Source organism: Canis lupus, chromosome 1 (assembly GCF_011100685.1).
Source record: "Canis lupus familiaris isolate Mischka breed German Shepherd chromosome 1, alternate assembly UU_Cfam_GSD_1.0, whole genome shotgun sequence".
In the NCBI taxonomy this organism is placed as follows: Eukaryota; Metazoa; Chordata; class Mammalia; order Carnivora; family Canidae; genus Canis; species Canis lupus.
Genome location: NC_049222.1, coordinates 32,738,313 through 32,758,296, shown reverse-complemented (window position 1 = coordinate 32,758,296; position 19,984 = coordinate 32,738,313). Strand labels below are relative to the sequence as shown.

Below are 19,984 nucleotides of genomic sequence, written 5' to 3'. Positions count from 1 at the left end.
AAGGGACACCTGGGTGGCTCAGCAGTTGAGCGTCTGTCTTTGGCTCAGGGCCTGATCCCAGATTTCCAAGACCAAGTCCCTCATCAGGCTCCTTGCATGGAGCCTGCTTCTCCTCCCTCTGCCTGTGTCTCTGCTTCTCTCTGTGTGTCTGTCATGAATAAATAAATAAAATCTTTAGAAAATAATAAAAAATAATGACTTAAAAAAATTGAAGTCCAAAAATCTTACCTAAATATAATCAATCCAAAAAGTGCCAAGTCTCATATTCTAAATCATTGAAATCAGGTATGTGTGACTTTTTGTATGGTCCATCATCACATAGAACTCCTCTCTATTTGTGGATCTGTGAAATCGAGAAAACAAGTTCTCAGCTTCCTAAATACAATGGTGGAACAAGCATAGTATAGACATTCTTATTCCAAAACTGAAAAACTAGAAGGAAAATAAGAGTCACAAGCAAGTCTGAAATCCAGCAAAGCAATTCCATTAGGTTTCAAGGACTGAGAATAATCTCTGTGACTAGATGTTTCTGTCCTCTGGGCCTACTAGGGTAGTGGGCACACCTTCTCATTCTGTGGGGTCAGGGGCCTCATCCCCTGAGTCGCCAGAGTAGTGGCCCTATTGATCCAGCTCTCACACTGAGGACAAAGGAGGAGGAAGAATGGGAAGTATCTTCTAATGGATACAGAGTTTCTTTTTGGAATGATGAAAATTTTCTAGAATTAGGAAATGGTGATAGCTGTACAAGCTTGTGAATCGAATGATAGCTCATTAAAATTGTGATTTTTATGGTGTGTGAATATATAGATCAATTAAAGAAAGATGGAAAAGGCACACTATCTTAAAACCTATTTTTAACTTACACTAATTAAAACAATGTGTTGTTTGTGTAATAATAAGCCTATAGGGCAATAAAACAGAATAGTACTTCTAGGAAGAGAACTACAAATATATCATTGATTGATTTTCAACAAAGTTGCCTAGGTAATTTAATGGAAAAATATATTTTCAATAAATGTTACTGAAACATTTGGATAACCATAATCAAAAATGAATTTAAAAATGAATAAATATTATTTTTCATCATTACCTTATTCCATACCCTATGAGATTAATTAAAATTAATTCAAGACTACATGTGAACCCTAAAATTATAAAAATTCCAGGAGAAAATGTAGAGGAAAATGTTTAGCAAATTTTTTTAGACAGGACACAAAAAACACAAACCATAAAAGACAAATTTTGATAAATTTCATTTCACCAAAATTAAAATATTCTCTTTGAAGGACACTGCAAAAGAAATGGAAAATGGCCAATGACTTGAAAATACATTCACAGAAGTTATATGTGGTGAATGATTTAGGACAGGAAGTAAAAAGAAATCTTACAACTCAATAATAAGAAAACAAACAGCACTAAAGAAAATGAGCAAAAGATTTGCAAAGAGCTTTCACAAAAGAAATACAATTGATAAATAAGGACATGAAAGAGTGTTTATTAATCATTGAAAGATTTAAATTAAAGCCATAGTAACACACTAAATGACTAAAATTATCAAATAAGCAAAACGCATATGATATAAATTGTTGGTCAGGGTGCAAAACAATTAGTACATTTATATTTACTGGGGAACATGCTAAACACCATCACACTTTTGGAAAACAGTATAGTGGTTTCTTAGAAAATTAACTGTATACTTACCATATGACTGAGCGACCTCACCCAAAAAGCTTAATAAAAAAGAACAATCCCACATAAAGACCTATACAGAAATGTTTATAAAGCTTTATTTAGAATAGCCAAAAAAATAAAAAATAAACTAGAAACAATCCATAGGTCCACTAATAAATTAAAGAGTAAACAAATTGGGGTGCATCCGTACAATTGCTACTGCTTACCAATAGAAAAGAATAATCTACTGATTCATGTAACTATACGGATGAATCTAAAAACATTATGCTTAGTGAAAGAAGTCAGATACAAATAGCTATATAATTTCATTTTCATGATACTCTTACATGGACTAGAGTATAGGACAGAACACAAATCAACAGTTGCCACAAATTATGAGAAGTGTTAACTATCAATAGGGAAATATTTGGGATGATGGAACAATTCTGTATCTTGATTGTGGGTGATTACTTTTTATTTGATCTTTAAAAACGTCCATTTTACTCTATGTAAAGTATACCTCATAAATTGGTTATGAGTTGAATTATATCCTCTCAAAATTCATAACTTGAAGTCCTAAATCCCTGTATCTCAATGTGACCTTGTTTGAAGGTAGGGTTTTTATAGAGGTGTTGTTATAAAAAGGGGAAATTTATACACAGAGACACACATAAAGGGAAGATGATGTGAAGAGATATGATGAAATGACAGCCATCTATATACCAAGGAGAGAGTGTAGAGCAGATCCTATCTCCACAGCCTTGAAAAGAAACCATCATTCTCAATACCTTGATTTTGGACTCCTAGTCACTAGAATTCTGAGATAATAAAATTTCTGTTATTTAAGTCACCCAGTTCATGGTACCTTGTGATGGCACTCTAGCAAATGAATATACTTGACTTTCAAAAAACGCATTTATTTATAAGTCCATAATTTGAAAATTAAAATAATAGCCATCATAATGCAATCATACCAACGAGGGCTCCAAAATTAATATCTACATATACATGTACACATGAACAATGAAAGAAAAACTATTTGATTAAATATTATATATATATATATTTAGGTTCAATACATTTGAGTAGATTGTATTACCATAAAAATCTCCTTTAGTAAGATATTCTCTAGGTGTACCATTATTGTTTTGTTCAAAGATCTGCATTTATGTATTACTTAAATTATTAAATATTGCTTGAACTGTTGGTGCTCTGAATCTATTATTCAAGTACCCATATGTGCTTCATCTTCCATCTTCTCTATGAAGAGATCAACTCTACCACATGCTTAGTATTCCACAAATGTTTCCAAAACCTCTTAAAAGAGAGATTCTAGAAATGTATAGGAAGAAGATTGTGACAGCAAGGAACATAGTTGGTATCCGTATACATAATTAAAAAGTCAGTTCTTCAGACACACAATTTCCTAGAGGAAAGTAGGTTTTCTTCAAGCCTACTGTATGCATGGACTTTAAATGAGAAGACAGCATGCCACCTTCTTAACTTGGCATCTCTCAAGAAGAATGTTGATTCCTTGATGCAGTGAAATACAAGTTGCACAAATATAGAAGTCCAAACTCACTGAAATTTAAAAAGCACTGAACCATGCCCCAGTTTTGTTATAGCTTTATAATTTACCAAAGTCAGTTAGGATAGATTTGGGAAAAACAAAATTTTCTTACAATCGAAACTGACAAGTTCAAACACATCATGAATCTTCATCATGGAGTCAGGCCCTGGGGAGAAGGTCAGCAGTGAATGGGGAGGTGGGGCATAATTATCCATCAACATAGCAACCTTTAAGTAAATTTTAGTAGACATGTTAAAAAAATTTGTTGCATGCCCAGCGCTGCTTATAATGATAATTGCACTAGTCTTATTGTTTGTTTGTTTGTTTAACATAACCTTATTTACTACAATCCTTTACGTTGTTGGTGCCCTCTGTAATCTCCTTAATGAACGGATATTTAATTATGTTGCTTCTTTAATAATTTTATATTGAGTACATAGGTTATGTACTAGAGGTTATGTGCTAGAACATTCAGTACTTAATTAATTTCTGAAAGTATATTAAAATAAATAATTTAAATGCAACAGATTTTCACATACTCTAATACAATTTCATAAATATTATTTACAGAGACTTGAATGCTTTAGTATATTGATAATACAATATAAAGTTTTTTGCTTTTAGATCACAAGTTCAAAGCCAACCTCATAATATAAATCAAGAAAAAGAAGTAAATGGTTATAGTATTTGAACTTCATGCTGTGAGTCACTAGTTATGTTTGCATGTATCTACTAAAAGAATTAAACAAAGTAAGAAGAAATGCAAATCTTCTCCTCCTCTTGGAAAAAAAATCCCCAAAAGTAGTACTTTAGTTTGCAATCCCTGATGAAAGAAGAGAGAGAGACAGAGAAAGAGAAAGTGAAAGGGAGAGAGGGTGTGGGGGAACAGGTACTTACACATGATGGCAATTCACATTTACCTCCATATAAGAATACTCATATATTAGTTAGCTTGCACACATTTTTCCCTTATCAATAATATAAATATGAAATCAGAAAAAAATATTTTATATGATTTTTTTCTATATATCCTTCTGAAATTTATTTAACATCCCTCCTGGTGGATCGGTTTTTGAATATTACATGTGATTCCTATAATCCTTTGCAACCCCCAGACTCCATCCCTGCTTATGTTTAGAATGAGTTATGGTGGGAACCAGAAGAATTTCTTCTTCAGACACATTTTTTAAATTAAAACAGTGTCTTAATCAAAAAGTATATAGTTTCCTTTCTTCTATTTTTAGGAAAATCTGTTGCTAAAATCCTTGACAACTTATATAATGGATACTCCCTATATATACCCTTTGGAACTTAGCTAAATGTTGCCTTTATGAAATTTATAATGTAACAAAATTAAGAAAGGATGTAAGTTAAAGAATTGGTGTTGTCAATGCCAACAATCCAAAGAGGCTCTCGGTTGTAATTTTGATCACATGGTGGGCACAGAAAACCATTGAATGTTAAAAATTTGCTCTACAACAAAGTGAAAGAGGACAAATAATCCTATCTGATGTGGGAAGAAGAAAGGTTTCCAGGAGACAATGGAGTGAGCTTGAATCAATATTAACACCTGGGAAGTGATAGCAGCCGATGAGCTACTCTAGTGTGAAACAATTAACGTTGACAGGGATCAGTTTGAACAATGTGTTTCACTGGTCATAAAGCTAAGAATAGATTTGCAAACAACAACAAGCCCTGTATACAGTAACTGCCATCATCGACTGAGTGGTCAGAATGTTTCATTGGTAACTCCCCTGGAATCACTAATTGGACATTAATCTTTCAATCAGCCATGCTTGCTTATAGAAATGACTTTTTGATAAGTTTCCTCCCCTCTGCCACCCCAACAAAGCCAGGGCAGATTTGACTTTTACATTAGAAGACAAGTCCACTTAAGGAGTTGATCTGCCTTTCCTGGGAACAAAACCACTGATTCCACAATTAGAAGGATGTTTTAAAATGTCAAGAACTCTGGTAAAGTAATACCTTTCCTTAAATTGACAGTGAGGGATGAACAAGAGAGACAGCCCTTTGCTGAGAGCAGATTTAATTGGCAGGGGTCAGGGAATTTCACGAATATATGGAGTTCCTTAAGGATGCAAAGAAAAGTAACCTGAAGAGGAGGAAAAAACTGCCTAAAGTAGGTCTGGTGATGTCAATGCCAATCTTTTCTTTCACAATCTTGCCTGGGGCTCGTTCTGCCCAGAACCAAAGAGATGATGACACCTATGGCATATTCATAGTATTATAGCATTTTATTTTACAATTTGGTAAAAAATAATAAATTTTGGGCAAAAGAGTGAGGGAGGAATTAAATTATGTGCTTGCTTTTCTGCAATGCATATTGCTCTCCATCCATAAGCAAATAAATGTTTATTAACTGAAATTCATTCTGAATTTTATTACTCATTTTCATCTGTTGAAAAATAAATGTTGTTTCACACCCAGTAGTCAGAGTTCCGATAGTTCTTAAATAGATTAAATTATTTCTGTTCTTAATAACAGATAGCTCAAGGGTTTAATGAACATATTTACTTGAATGAAAAGATTCCAATATTTGTATACGGGGATGGGTGTGTTGGTTTATATGTACATTTAAATTTATCTCATAAAGAAACATTTCAAACTACTAGTCTGTACTATGAGCTGCACGGTGTGTGAACAAAAATGTTTGCAAATGCGTTAAAATAAAATGTTCTAATCTGGGTTAAATAAATTCTGTGAAACTGACCACAGTCTAAAATATTATACATAAAGCTGGTAAACATGATCATTCATATAATCATATTTTCCACCTTGATCATGATCAGCTGCAATGATCTTAGCAGACTCAACTTTGGAAAACTGAGAGTATTCCAATTTAAAGTACTTTATTATTTTGCAAAGATATACTCAGTTCTTTAATGCCATCTACATTAAAAAAAAATCCCATGGTGTAGTCAAGTCAAAACTACTGGGGTAGTTCAAGTCAAGTATGACTTGCATACCTATTCCAACAGGTAATTCAATTAGCAATTCTTTCACTTATATTGAAAATCAGAAATTTGAAACCAATTACTTGTACAGATTGTTTTTTATGCTGTTTTGTCTTTTGGTGATCCAGTCCTTTACGTCATTTGCTTTCTCCATTTCTGTAAAGGAGTTCAAACAAGTTTTACCCGGAATTTGTTCATTGCTTCGATTCATTCATGTCATGGAACAATGTAATAGTTCATTTATTTTGACTACTATAGTACGTGCCAATGTATGAGTAACGCATGGTTTTTTCATCCAGTCTTCCATGGTGGGCATTTGGATTAGTTTCCGTGATTTTGCCATTATGATATTCTCACACAGATCTCTCACAGTTCATATGCAAGTATCTCTCTGGGTTGCGTACATAGGAGTAAAATTCTAAACCATTTTGAATGCTCAAACTTAGAACGGTATAGGCAATGCCAACTTCCTTTTTAGGTGGTCTTACCACCCATTTTAAACCCCTACTTTCCAAGATTCATCAAGTCATCATTATTAAAACTAGTAGCATTTTTTTTTCTAATAGACACTTTGATTCACATAAGATTCTTAGACTTGGTTGATTGGGAACACTGAAATACTGTGACACTTTATGCAAGGAAATTTTTCTAATAAAATATTATTTTTCATGTGTTTTAAACTTTTTGTTTGTTTTGTCTAAGATAGGAGTTTCCTATTTATTTATTTATTTAAAAAATATTTTATTTATTTATTCATGAGAGACACACACAGAGAAAGGCAGAGACATCGGCAGAGGGAGAAGTAGGCTCCAGGCGGGGAGCCTGACGTGGGACTTGATCCCCGGTCTCCAGGATCATGCCCTGAGCTGAAGGTGGCACTAAACCGCTGAGCCACCCAGGCTGCCGGAGTTTCCTAATTTAGCTCACTTTAGGGACATGTCTTTTTTTTTTTCATGTTACAAAAACAACTAGCTTTAAGGTTTATTTTTGTAACTTTTTTTTAAACAGAGAAAAACGACACACTCCTTGGGGGAAGGTGAGGGATTGAGAAGACAGGTCCTGGGTAAAAATAATCACGATAGCACCTGGAGTTGATAGGCCTGCCTAGGAGAGACACGGGCACTGCCACACCAGCACAGGGGACAGCTACTGTCTGAGGCTCAGCAGACCAGTTCACACGCCACGCAAAGCTGCTATAGATCCAAGTCATAAAAATCTTCTAGCTCATCATGAAACAAGTCCCACTCGTCTTCAGAGTCTGTCAGGTCGTCGTCCCCACCTGCAACCAAAAGCATAAGCAACATCTCACCCAGCTCAAAGGTGACAACCTCCTCTACTTCGTTGTCAAAGGGGTTGCTGTTCTCTCTTTCCTCAATGAGCTCCCAGAAGTGGTTCCTTTGTTGGGCCCGGTATCTGCTTGATGTTCCCACTTTCTGTCTCTGTGGCTCCTCTCTACGGCCATCAGGGTACCATGCTTGTAAAAACAGTTCCCTCCAAATGGGCAGCTCCCACGTCCTTCATCAAAATACCTGCACACCTTGTTGCTCATTGCCTCCTTGTATTTCTGAATGAGTTTCTGCTTCTCTTCTTTCTCCTCCACCCAGTACTCACTTGGAATGACAAAGTTAGATGTGATCCGGCATTCGGGGCAGGACTTTATGATCTTGCTCTCAAATTGCTTCACACTCCTCCACTTGCGAATACACTTGAGACAGTAAGTGTGGTTGCAGTTGGAGAGAATCCCAAAGCGACGCTCACTGGGGTTGGCTTTCTCATAGACCATGCAGATCCCACACACCATGTCCTTACTGCGCTGGACAGCAAATGAGAGCTCCATGTCCTTCTCATGGGACTCAATGCAAGATTTTATATGTTGTGATCTCTGGGCGGCACGCATTGGATGGAGGACCTGCAGCCCACACATGTCACACGAGTCTCCGTGGAGATACACACAGTTCTCCCCATACCGGCACTCTCCCACTGCAGCATAGGGGCAAAGCTGCTTCTTGGTTTCCACTGCTGTCTGTTCTTTCTCTGATTCTTCCTTGGTCACAGAGCCCTGTGGGGGCGCTTCAGTGCAGGAAGGGGCAGTACGGCCACAGTAGGGCTGCCCGGGAACAAACTCAATGGCATTCACCCAGTCTTCTGAACCTGCGCCGACAGTAGCAAAGTTTGAATTTCTGGACTCTGCTTCACCCGTATTCATTTCAACAACTGGTCCAACTCCCGATGAGAGACTTGAGGAAGCAGCAAGAGATGATTTTGCAGTTAGATCTGCAGCAGTCACTTCTTCATGTTTCAATAGCTTGCTATGTTCATATCTGCAGCGGTCTCCGTAAATACAGTAGCCTCGCTGAAAATACTTGCACACTACACCATAAGGACTGTCAGAGAGGTCATGCGAGTAGCGACAATTATCTCCTTCTTTACAAACCCCGTGCATGAAATACCTTAGCTCCTAGTTTTTCTTCTTGCTTTTGGTATGGGTTGAAGTGGTGGACTCAGAGCTGATGGCCAAGAAAGAATTCTTAAGAGGTCTTCAGTTCAAAAAAGGTGGTTTTACCAAAATAAAGGGACTGGGTTCCTGGGCTGAAAGAGCTGCCGGCACTTGTCTTTGAAATCATAACTGTAGAGGCGATGCTTATCCTCCTTGGCATATACATCAGCCAAACAAGACATTTTGTATGAGGAAAAATTTTGTCTTTTTAACTGAAATGCACCTGTTAGTATGCATTTAAGGAACATATAGAAAAGAGAGAAGTAAATAAATTCCAAAACTTATTCTATAAAGATAAATGAGTAAAAATTATTAAATAAAATGAAAATGATGTGAATTTATATAATTAATTCAAGTTAGATGAATTTTATGCTATCTCTCATTACTTGTAATAATTTCACATAACAAAAAACAAAAATTATAGATGAAGAAACAAAGGATATAATAAATATATCATTCTATAAAGTATGTTCATGCTTGTGTTCAACTCTGATATTCAGCTTTCTGAGAAAAATTAAATGATAATAAGTACATTATTTAATTAGATTTCATGATCAAGAATTTTCTGTATATTTGATGGAGGAAATGATATACCACTGAAAAACAGTCTAAAATTGGTATTGGAAGTTTATTAATGGCAAGTAGAAAAATTTTAATATGTATTAACTAAAGTAAGTAAAATGAACAATTATTATAATTAATAAATATTTCAAGATAGTGTTTGATAAGATTTAATTCTATCATTGAATAAAACATATCACATCCAAGATAAATATTTCATTACTTACAACTATTATCCATTATAATTTGACAAGTGTGGTATCTAAAATTGTATTCTAGTTACATTTAAAAATATTAGACTAAGTAATCTGTATTATGTCAAATACTTATAGATTCTTTTCTTTCCTCCTCATGATTTTAGGGATAGGGATTGAAATAACTTTTTAAAAATGTTTACATTAAATATGTGAATGAAAGCAATTTTAAAGAGTTTATTGTTTCCTGCTGAAGCTCACTGCTTTACTCTAAGCATATATATTCTCAAGAATAATGCAGTCTTTAAAAATGGTAAGGATTTGTCAGAGATGAGGCCATTAAATGAAAGTTGTCATCAATCTCACTACCTATAATCTACTGTATATATATATATATATATATATATATGTGCGTGTGTGTGTGTGATTTAAGAACATTCTACAAGTAGAGGAATGTATGACAATTTAGTTCCTAGTCCTTTCTTAACAGAAGTAGGTATAAAAGAGGGAAAAATAAAAGCTTCCATAGTGGGATTAAGGTGCCTTAATGAAGGCATCCATGACAACAATAATAATTCATAATGTCTCATGGGATGAATAAGTGGAAGCTTTTGTCTTTTTTTTTGGTACATAGTTATTATATTAAGGAAAAGAATTTAAGGGAAAACAATCTATGCCATGCTAGGAAAACATCACTGTAAGAAGGTAAGGAGCTATAAATTGACTCCATTGAAATTGTCTAATCCCAATTTGAGGACCACCATTCAATGACACCAACTAGGGGAAAAAAAATCTTTCTGAAAAAAATGAAATAGCCATTCAATACTTCCAGTCAAGCCTGAATAAAGGCTTTATATAAACATTAAAAAGGCAAACATTGGAAAAACAAACTAGAAATCGACTGGAATGGGCATAGCGTTGTTCACTGGATCATTTCTTCTACCCAGGATGCTCTGGTTTGGTTTCCTGGAGAAAGTTTGTTTTACCTGTTGTTTCAGGCCTCTTGCCCAATTTGTCTTTCTCTTTTTCTTCCTCCTCTTCCCTCACCCTCCCCCTTCTCCTTTTTCTTTTCCTTCTCTCTCTTTATTTATTCTTTATTTTTTTAGCAAACAAAACTGCCCAAATCTAGATAATAAATTTTATGATCATTCTACTTCTTACCCTTACCTCAACCCCCTCTGGTTCATATGATTTTTTTTGAGAGAGTGTGATTCAAGGTCAGACAATACTTACATACAAATGCTTAGAGCCACACACTTCTAATCTAAGAGGAGGATGTTCTCATTCCTAACACCAATAACCTAGAGGCCAAGGTGGTCAGCTTGTGTTACTGTAGTTTTATTTCCAGGTCTAAAATACTGAGTTATAAAAATGACCAACTTGGGACAATTTTTCAATGGGGAAAAGGGAGGGTAAATTTCATAGAACTGAATATTAAATTTGCAAAATTAAGATTGGTGATTAGCTTTGTAGAAAGACGAGCTATGTATTAAAATCTTTCATCGATGCTCCTTAAGGGAATGATAGAGTGAAAATGTCTGAAATTTTGTCTCAGTGTAACATAAAGTATATGAAGGAGTTATATTTATTTTCATTCAACATTCATTCTACATTTCTTAAGTGTTTACAGGAATGCATGTCTTCAAGGAATTCTAAATTGAGCAGGGAGACACACAAGCGACCAAGAAATGAAATAAAGGTGGTAGGGAAGCAAAAGCACTAAGTGGGAAAACAAAAGGAAGCCTTTCAGCATGTCAACATAGATCAGGAAACATTTTGATCCTTCCTGACTTTAGAGAAGTAAATATAGATCTGTATTTTGGTTCATGAACCAAATTCTTTAATTCTAAAAGAGAAAAGACAGAAGCCTCCGTCTCTCCCCAACCCCCTCCCCGCCCCCGCCCCACACCCGCCTGAAGTTTGAACCTTAAAGCTAAATGCAATTGGCATTTATTTTTGATCTTTTATAAACTGTTTGTGGAGAAAGGTTTTACTTTTTGATGCAAAGTTATAGGCAACTGCAATTCCCCACAACTGCTCTCCCCACCGCCTGGATTCTTTGAATAAGGCATTGTGTGAAATTCCAACCTCATTAAATCTGCTGTTTAGTTGCGCTCTGTGCAGCCACTGCGAAATCTGCTCTGGGTCAACCCTCCTGCTTGTGAAACCATTTAAGGCAAACAAGATGCCTGAACCATGAGGTGTAACATAATACCAAAGTCAGACAGCCACATTCTTTACTACTTAAGTAAATTTCTACATTCTTTGCTGATCAAACTAAATTCTTTTTTTGTTTTTATTTGGTAGAATCATTCAGACAAAATGTAGCTTCTTCCAAATATTTAATAGCATTGGAGAGCCCTATAGTAAAGGAACAAGGGAATTTACTTCACTTTAACTATACCTTACCAAAAGATAAAAATCAGAGCTAAGATTTCCTTTAGTGAAGCACCCCACTTTAATTCTAAAACAGAAATTGACAATACTGCTTGGACAAAATTAGAAAAACTTTTTTTTTTATTCTGTCTTATGATTTCAGGGAACAGAATCACCCTAAAATAATTTTATAATTTTACTCTGCTCTAAAGCAACACAAGAAGGCTGTGTGCCCATGTGTGCATTGCAAATACATGTGTGTGTCCATCCCTGCACATGTGAGGGCATGTGTTGGATAGGTAAATGGGAAATATGTCTACTGGAATTGAGACCATATTTTTATTTCACATGATTTGACAGTTGTTATATGGCAGCAGTTACTGTTTTTCTACCTACCTTGGTGACAGTCTCAAATCAATCAGTGACCTAGATGGGAAAGATTTTATAGCCCATTACCGAAGCCTTCAGTCATCCCACTTACATTGTGACCGAACTGGTTTTTAACGCCAAAAATAGACTGTTACTGAAGGTATGAGATTCCCATACAGAGTAATTTTTGGGCTGACCTGCATATTTTTCACAAGTGTTTATGATTTAACTTCATTTAGTCATGATACTTCAACTATGTACACATTTTAAGTTTAAAAAGTTATATATCTGACCTATATTAATGACATTAATAATTTACATGAAAGTAGATCTTGATTTCCCAGAAAATATTTTTAAGGCTCTTTAAAATATATGGATTTTTAAAAAGCCTTTTATTGTCTGGTGATGTTTCAGATGGTTTAATAGAATAACTGGGATAGTAGCTATGTACATTTTTGCTTACATATAGTATCACATAAAAGCTGTTGTGAGCGTAGAAAGGAGCAAATAAATATGTGTCCACACACACCCATCTGATACATTATAAAATGTCATTATAAAATGTCATTTAATAAGACACTGTAAAATATACAAGAGGTTTTAATATGCAAAAACAGAGGAAGTGAGGTAGAACACTAATAAAAATTAAATGGATATTTAATTTATGCAGATTCAGAATGAGGGAAAATTGACTACATTTTTATTTTTAAGAAGTTTTTACTTTGTGTTCTTTATTTTTATATGGTAAAATGTAAATTTTAGAAAATTGGACAAGTTTTAAATGATAATAATAATAAACTAATAACTTATAAAAATGTTCAAATTTTAATAAACCTGAATTAGGTTTTCTGAGTAATAAGATCTCTCCATCCACTTAGAATGCATGACTTAGGATAGATGTGAATGAGCGGCAGATAATCATAGAAGAAGGGAAAAATAAAATATAAATGCCTTTAGGAATATATAAATTATTGAAGAGAAATAGTACAAAATGTTATATTTGGGGGAATAGCGAATGAAATCTAGATGGTATTGTTTTAATTATCCAATGAATCTTTTATCTTCAAAATGTATCTATACATTAAGAAGTTTAAAGAATTGCATTATTTCTTTTTCTTATTTTATGAAATCTGAAGCCTAGTCAATGTTTTGTTTTAAAAAACAAGAAAGGAGTTGGATGACTTTCATTACTTTTCTCTTATAATTAAATCCAGCTAGACTAATCATATACAAGAAATATTATTCAACAAATACTCATTTATTGTCTATTCCAACTGCAGCATTATTCCAGGTACTAGAGAAAATAAATCATTAGAACTGTCACTGTCCTAGCTTGAGATTTTTAAAAGCAAATCAGTAATCATCAATCAATTGAGTAAACAGAGTTCCATTGGACATGATGGTTGTAAAGAAGATAAAGGAATGAACTTTATGTGGCAGAAAAAGAATAATTTATAAAGGAGATTCCTGAGAAAATAAAATTCTAAAAGCTCAATAAAGGTCAGTCAGATGGAGAGATCAAGACTGGTAATTTAGGGTAAGTAAGGATGAGCAATAGGTAATGGTTTCATTCTTATTTTTTCCACTTTCAAATTAAAAAATATCAACTCTAAAACTGCATAATGCAGGGCATTATGAGTAGCTCAGTGGTTGAGCATCTGCCTTTGCCCCAGGTTGTGATACTGGGACCTTGGAATCGAGTCCCGCATCAGGCTTCCTGCAGGGAGCTTGCTTCTCCCTCTACCTATGTCTCTGCCTCTCTCTGTGTCTCTCATAAATCAATACATAAAAAAATCTTTTAAAAAATAAAAATAAATAAAACTGCATAATTCTTAAGGGATAAGATGCAAAGGAACAATTTAACATCTACAACATAACAGAAAATATCCTTAAAATAAATCACAGATTTTAAGTATCTTCATAAGTCTTGTTAAACAAGACCCATTGGTAATAGTTACAGTTCACTTCTGGAACAGATGATATTGCAGAAAAATAAGTGGATAGATGATACGTTGTTAGGTTGACAGATAGATAGATCCATGCATACACACATGAAACATGGATAGCTAGCTTACATTGCAGCTCCCAGCTCATAAGTTTTAAGCAGTTCTCTACAGAGTTCACATGAGCCATGATGACCACATTCTATAAACAAAAAAAACTAATAAAGGGTTTGGCTTTAGCTTGAAGGTTCTTCTGTCATTGAGTAATTTTCTTATGCCATATACTTAGCCCTTGTTATGACCTGGTTATGCATAATTCTTTTGGAATTATGCATTGGAATAGGATCATTACAACTACGCTTATTACAAGCTCAGCAATCATTTAAAGATATTCACCAAAGACACACATGTGGCTAAGTAGGGACACAGAGTCTGCATCTAATTTGATAACCACAAAAAAATTAGAATGAAAATATCTTTTGAAAACATATTTTGGTTTATCCTAATATGAACCAAGATAGACACAAACACTATAGTTTTCAGATATTTAAAGAAAAACAATAGTCAACTTTTAAGATATGATGCCCAGAAATTATACAAACTAATACAATGCAGGAAATCATTCAAGGAAAATCAGATTTATGGATACTTAAGTTCCATCAGACATAAATAGGGAGACCAAAAGGTCTCCAAGGCACAAACAGCCTCCCCTATATGGGTCAGAAGGACTATCTGGCAGCTCAGCAGGACAAAATCCTATTTTGAGAGTTTGCAACACATTTGATAAGTAAGCACACATTGATTTGATAATAATTTAAAGACTGTCTATTCTAGTGTCTTGGTTAGTAATTCTTGGTCAGTCCACTGACTGAAGGGAAAACTATTCCACAACCATAGTATGTAGACTTAATCTCAGTCAGCCATTTTATAAGTGTGTGCAGTTGAACATTAGTGAGACATTCCACAAAAACTCATAAGTTTAGTAATTTTGTCCATTACTAAAGATTATTGAATGAATGAATGAATGAATGAACGATGCTTTCATCATTTATTTTACAGACAAGCCCTTCATATACAATGAAGACCATATACAATGGTCTAAACTGTTATCCAATAATATCAAATTCCATCAGTGCAAAACCATTGGCACTTGTAAGAAGAAAAATATATGTGCACTTATTATTTTCAAGTTTCCTGGTTCCATTTCTGATTTAATTCTGACTGTTGTTATGAATGGTAAAGGTTAAGGTTAACAGCTAAAGGCTATGGCAAAGGCTAAAGATACCATAATTTTTGAGAAATCTACACACTTTGTGCCCTTAACTCAGGTATGTGTATATATAAATATGTTATAAAAGAAAAATAAATGTGTACTTGAGAGTGAAACGATAATTCTCAACATCATTAGATTCAAAGGTTTTTTTCATGAAATCCACACACAGTTTAGTAGTGTTAAATTTTTCTTGCAGAGTCATCTCCTTTTCAGTAAAAAAATACCATTAAGTGTAAAACAAATATTTTATTGGGTGTTTACTTTACATGCTCAGATTATAATTGTTTCATTTCAAGCCAATTAAAGAAACTTTCAGTTATAGATATAAGAGGGAACTTTTGAATTTATGACCTCTCCTTCTGCAAACCCACTAAAATAAAAAAAAAATGTTCTAAGGGCTTCAAAAATTGGGGAGTAGATGCTAAGTAAAAAATTTGAAAGTAGAGAATGCACATAAAAAAACAAATTATACTGGGACGCTTGGGTGGCTCAGCGGTTTAGCATCTGCCTTCCACTAAGGGCATATTCCTAGAGTCCAGGATCTAGTCCCACATCCGGCTCCTTGCAGGAAGCCTGCTTCTCCCTCTTCCTGTGCCTTTGCCTCTCTTTCTCTGTCTCTTGTAAATAAATAAATAAATAAATAAATAAATAAATAAATAAATAAATAAAATAAAAATAAAAAAAGACAAATTGTAACTGATTTATTAGGCCTATGAAAGCACTATCAACCCTGGATAAATAAAGAGTAACTCAGTTTAAGCCACAAAACCCTCAATTTCCTAAGAAATTGGCAACAACAATTAGCCATTGAATGTGGACTCTTACATTCAGTAAGGATACAGTTAAGTCTCAAAATGGATCTGAATGATCAGTCTACGGCCATACCACCCTGAATGCGCCCGATCTCGTCTGAATGATCACTGAGTGTTATAGGTAAGTGATAAACCACTAAATTCTACTCCTGAAACCAGTACTACACTGTATGTTAACTAATTTGAATTTAAATAAAAACTTAGGGGGAAAAGAAGACTCTGTGAAGAGTTTTTCGTATTGGTTTGCTGGAGTGATCTTCATTAAATACCACAAAGTGGGTTGCTCAAACAAGGAAAAGTTACTGTATCATGGTCTGGAAGCTATAAGTCTGAGATCAAAGTGTCAGCAGGTAAGTCCCTCTGTTGATGAGGGAAAATCTCTTCCATTCCTTTCTCCTAGTTTCTGGTGATTTGCTAACAATTCTAAGTGTCCCCTAGTTTGGGGATGCATCACCCTGATCTTCTCCTTGGTATTCACATGAGATCCTTCGCATATGCTTACCTGTCTCCAAATTTGTCCTTTTTATATGGATGCCAATTATAATGGATTGGGAGCCAACACTAATGAGGTCATTTTAACTTGATTATCTCTCTGAAGACCATATCTCCAAATAGGGTCATATTCTGAGGTACTGGGTGTTTGGATTTCAACATATGAATTTCAGTCAATAACACTGTGGATTCCATATTTCCTCTCCTTTCCATGCAGCTGGAATATAGTGCCTTCTACTTGAGTAGAAGATAAAAGTGTTATAACCTGGGTAATATAATAATCCAGCAATCTAATAAACTGCTGATTAGCTACACTTTGAGGCTGCAGTGTTAGTTCTACAAGATTTTACCTTATCAGGTAACTGATTTATAAAGGCTTTCTTTTGTGGGTTTTTTTTTTTTTTTTTGAGTGGGAGGTGGTATAATAGCCATAAAACCTGACTCAGGCATGTAAATTGTGATGATACCTTGCATTATAATCTTGGAATAATTTTCAATGAGTGATGACTTAAGAAATTTTATTAATCAGCACTACAAGTTAATGTTTTGATTGATGCAAATTATTAAAATTTCACATGCAACACATCTGTGTGCTAATTATGTGTTATTGCAGCTTTTAGGAGAGTTAAAAATAAATATCCAAAGTGAAATTCAAAGAAAATCACTAAAACAGCATCTCAGTATAACCATAGGAATCGACAGGAATTTGAAAACCCCTAATTTACATAAATTATAACCATTTGTTTGTTTCAACTAAGATTCCTCATTGATGCCTAAGAAATTTACTGCGAAAAAGCTTTTTTGGTTTTCAGACCCATTTGAGAATCTTATGAAACCTATGGTCCATGTCTCTAGGAAAATACAATTATGCCTTTTATCTTCACTTAGGTTTTTGGCATACAGTTCTCATTAAGTCGGGCACAGAAATAATTGAATTACCATAAGTTTATGAAAATAGAGCTGAATTTGAACCAAAATTCTGCCACTTAAACTATCTGATAGCCTAGACTTTAGATTTCAGTTTTATGTATCTATAAAATTAGAAAGGTAATTGTTGACTACGTTAAAAGTTTCTTTTTGTGATAATCAAATATACCCAACATGTTGGAAAGATAATATTTTATGTCTTAATATTTCATTCTTATGTACCTAGAATTTGGGTTTCTTACATTCTTAACATTTTAATCAACTCTCCATTTTCCATGAGTTCTATTCTATTTCTCATTATTTTGTGTCACCCTCAGGTTGAAAATTTTTACAAATATTTCTGGTGACACTGAATCCTAGATCTGATGATGGATCCAAATGTAAAAATAATTAAAATAATATGATCATATCCTTTAATCTATGGTAATCAAACTTTATACCTAAAATGCTTGTGTAAATGGGAATTTTCTGGAAAATTTTAGAATATTAGGTTTTCAGTTCCAAAAATGTGGAGTAAGAACATGTGTCTTGGATGAGAATGTGAGTTTCCTTTGGAAACATTGTTTCCCTATGTGTTCTCTTATGTTTGAATCACTTGGAGAGCATTCCTATCAGGAGTTCATTCAGCTTTACTATTCACATAAAAAACTCTCTTCTGAAGCAGACCATCCCATATGAATACAAATATGAACAAATTCACAAAGCAGAGATTTTAAGGGTGAGGTAGGATAGCATAATGAAAAAGCCTGGATGTTAGAATTGGGGAAATTTAAGTTTAAAATATTAATAATCAATCCAAGAATATTTATGAAGTTCAGTCGAGATGCTGAGAAACTTCATATAGTTGGTTCTCAATAAAATTTCCCTTCCATAAAACCTATATAACTATTCAAATCATTACTTAAAAATGTAATGCAGCTTTCACATCTACAGGAATTACCATGATAAATATGATCCATATTTCCCTCAATATTCCATATCTGATAACCCAAATACATATTACTAGATATGTCATACTCAATTCTTTCTTCAGCATTCCTTAAATTGCATCATAACCCACCTTTTCGCCCCAAAAGATCCTATTTATTTATTCATGAGAGACACAGAGAGAGGCAGAGACTTAGGCAGAAGGAGAAGCTGGATCCATGTGGGAAGCCCAATGCAGGACTCGATCCCAGGTCCCTGAGATCATGACCTAAGCCAAAGGCAGACGCTCAATCACTGAACCACTTAGGCATCCCATATCCCACCTTTTGTAAGAGATTACCTCTCTTAAACATGGCCTTGTTTATCAATGTACTTCTTATAGAATTTACAGAATTTCATGATAGGTGTTTTCTTTTGAGAATAATAAATTTGTACTCATCTGATCCTTTCCAGCTTTCTCTTGCTGCAGTAACAGCATGGTTTTATAAGATAGCTCCCAAGTTGTAGATCGCTCCATCTGTTTCTATGAAGTAGAGTGAAATTAACTCATTTTGTAGATGATACCAATAAATCAATTAAAAATACCTTTTATTTAGGATTATTGAAAACCTTAACAGAACGATTGCCCTGAAAAACTTTATTCAATATTTTTAACACTCACCCTTTATGCTAAAGCTTGAGAATAAATTTGTGTGTACCAAATGGCTTTTGACAGAAATGCATATAAATTTGAGCCAACAGATTAAGAAAGATTATATTACAAATTGACCAATAGTTTTTATAATAAAAACAATAAAAATATGAATATTTTTATAAAAAAATACAAATCTCAAAGAATAAAACATCTACATCACTATATTATATCAAAAATATTAAAGTTCAGGGGTGCCTGCATGGTCCAGTTGGTTAAGCTTCTGACTCTTGGTTTGACTCAGGTCATAATGTCAGGGTCTTGGGATTAAGCCCCAAATTGGGCTCCAATCTTAGTGGGAAGTCTGCTTGAGATTCTCTGTCTTTCTCTCCCTCCACCCCTCACCCTCTCAAATAAATAAATAAATCTTAAATTTCAACCAAAATTTGGATAATCTTTGGGAACTGAATTACAATCTTTTCATGACATATGTACCTTTTTGATGTCATTAAACATGCATTCAAGAGAACCTAGCCAGCTTATTCATGCCCCTATGTCTGGATAGATTATATTACACAGGTTAGAGTAGGTTTTGCTTTTCTTCTTAACAATTAAAAAAATTAATGAGAGAATATGAAAACTTTCTTAAATTTGAAATGTGTTATTATCCAATTTTAATCTAAAAGAACTATATTTGACATTCTATATAGAAGCTTCCTACCCCCAGCTTCTTTTAAATGGAAACAACTCAATCAATGTCCACATC

General features: G+C 34.1%; 1 pseudogene; it reads right to left on the bottom strand.

Annotated features, from left to right (window-relative positions):
* Positions 1–7,202: 7,202 nt before the first annotated feature.
* Positions 7,203–8,662, bottom strand: LOC611622 (annotated as a pseudogene).
* Positions 8,663–19,984: the final 11,322 nt, after the last annotated feature.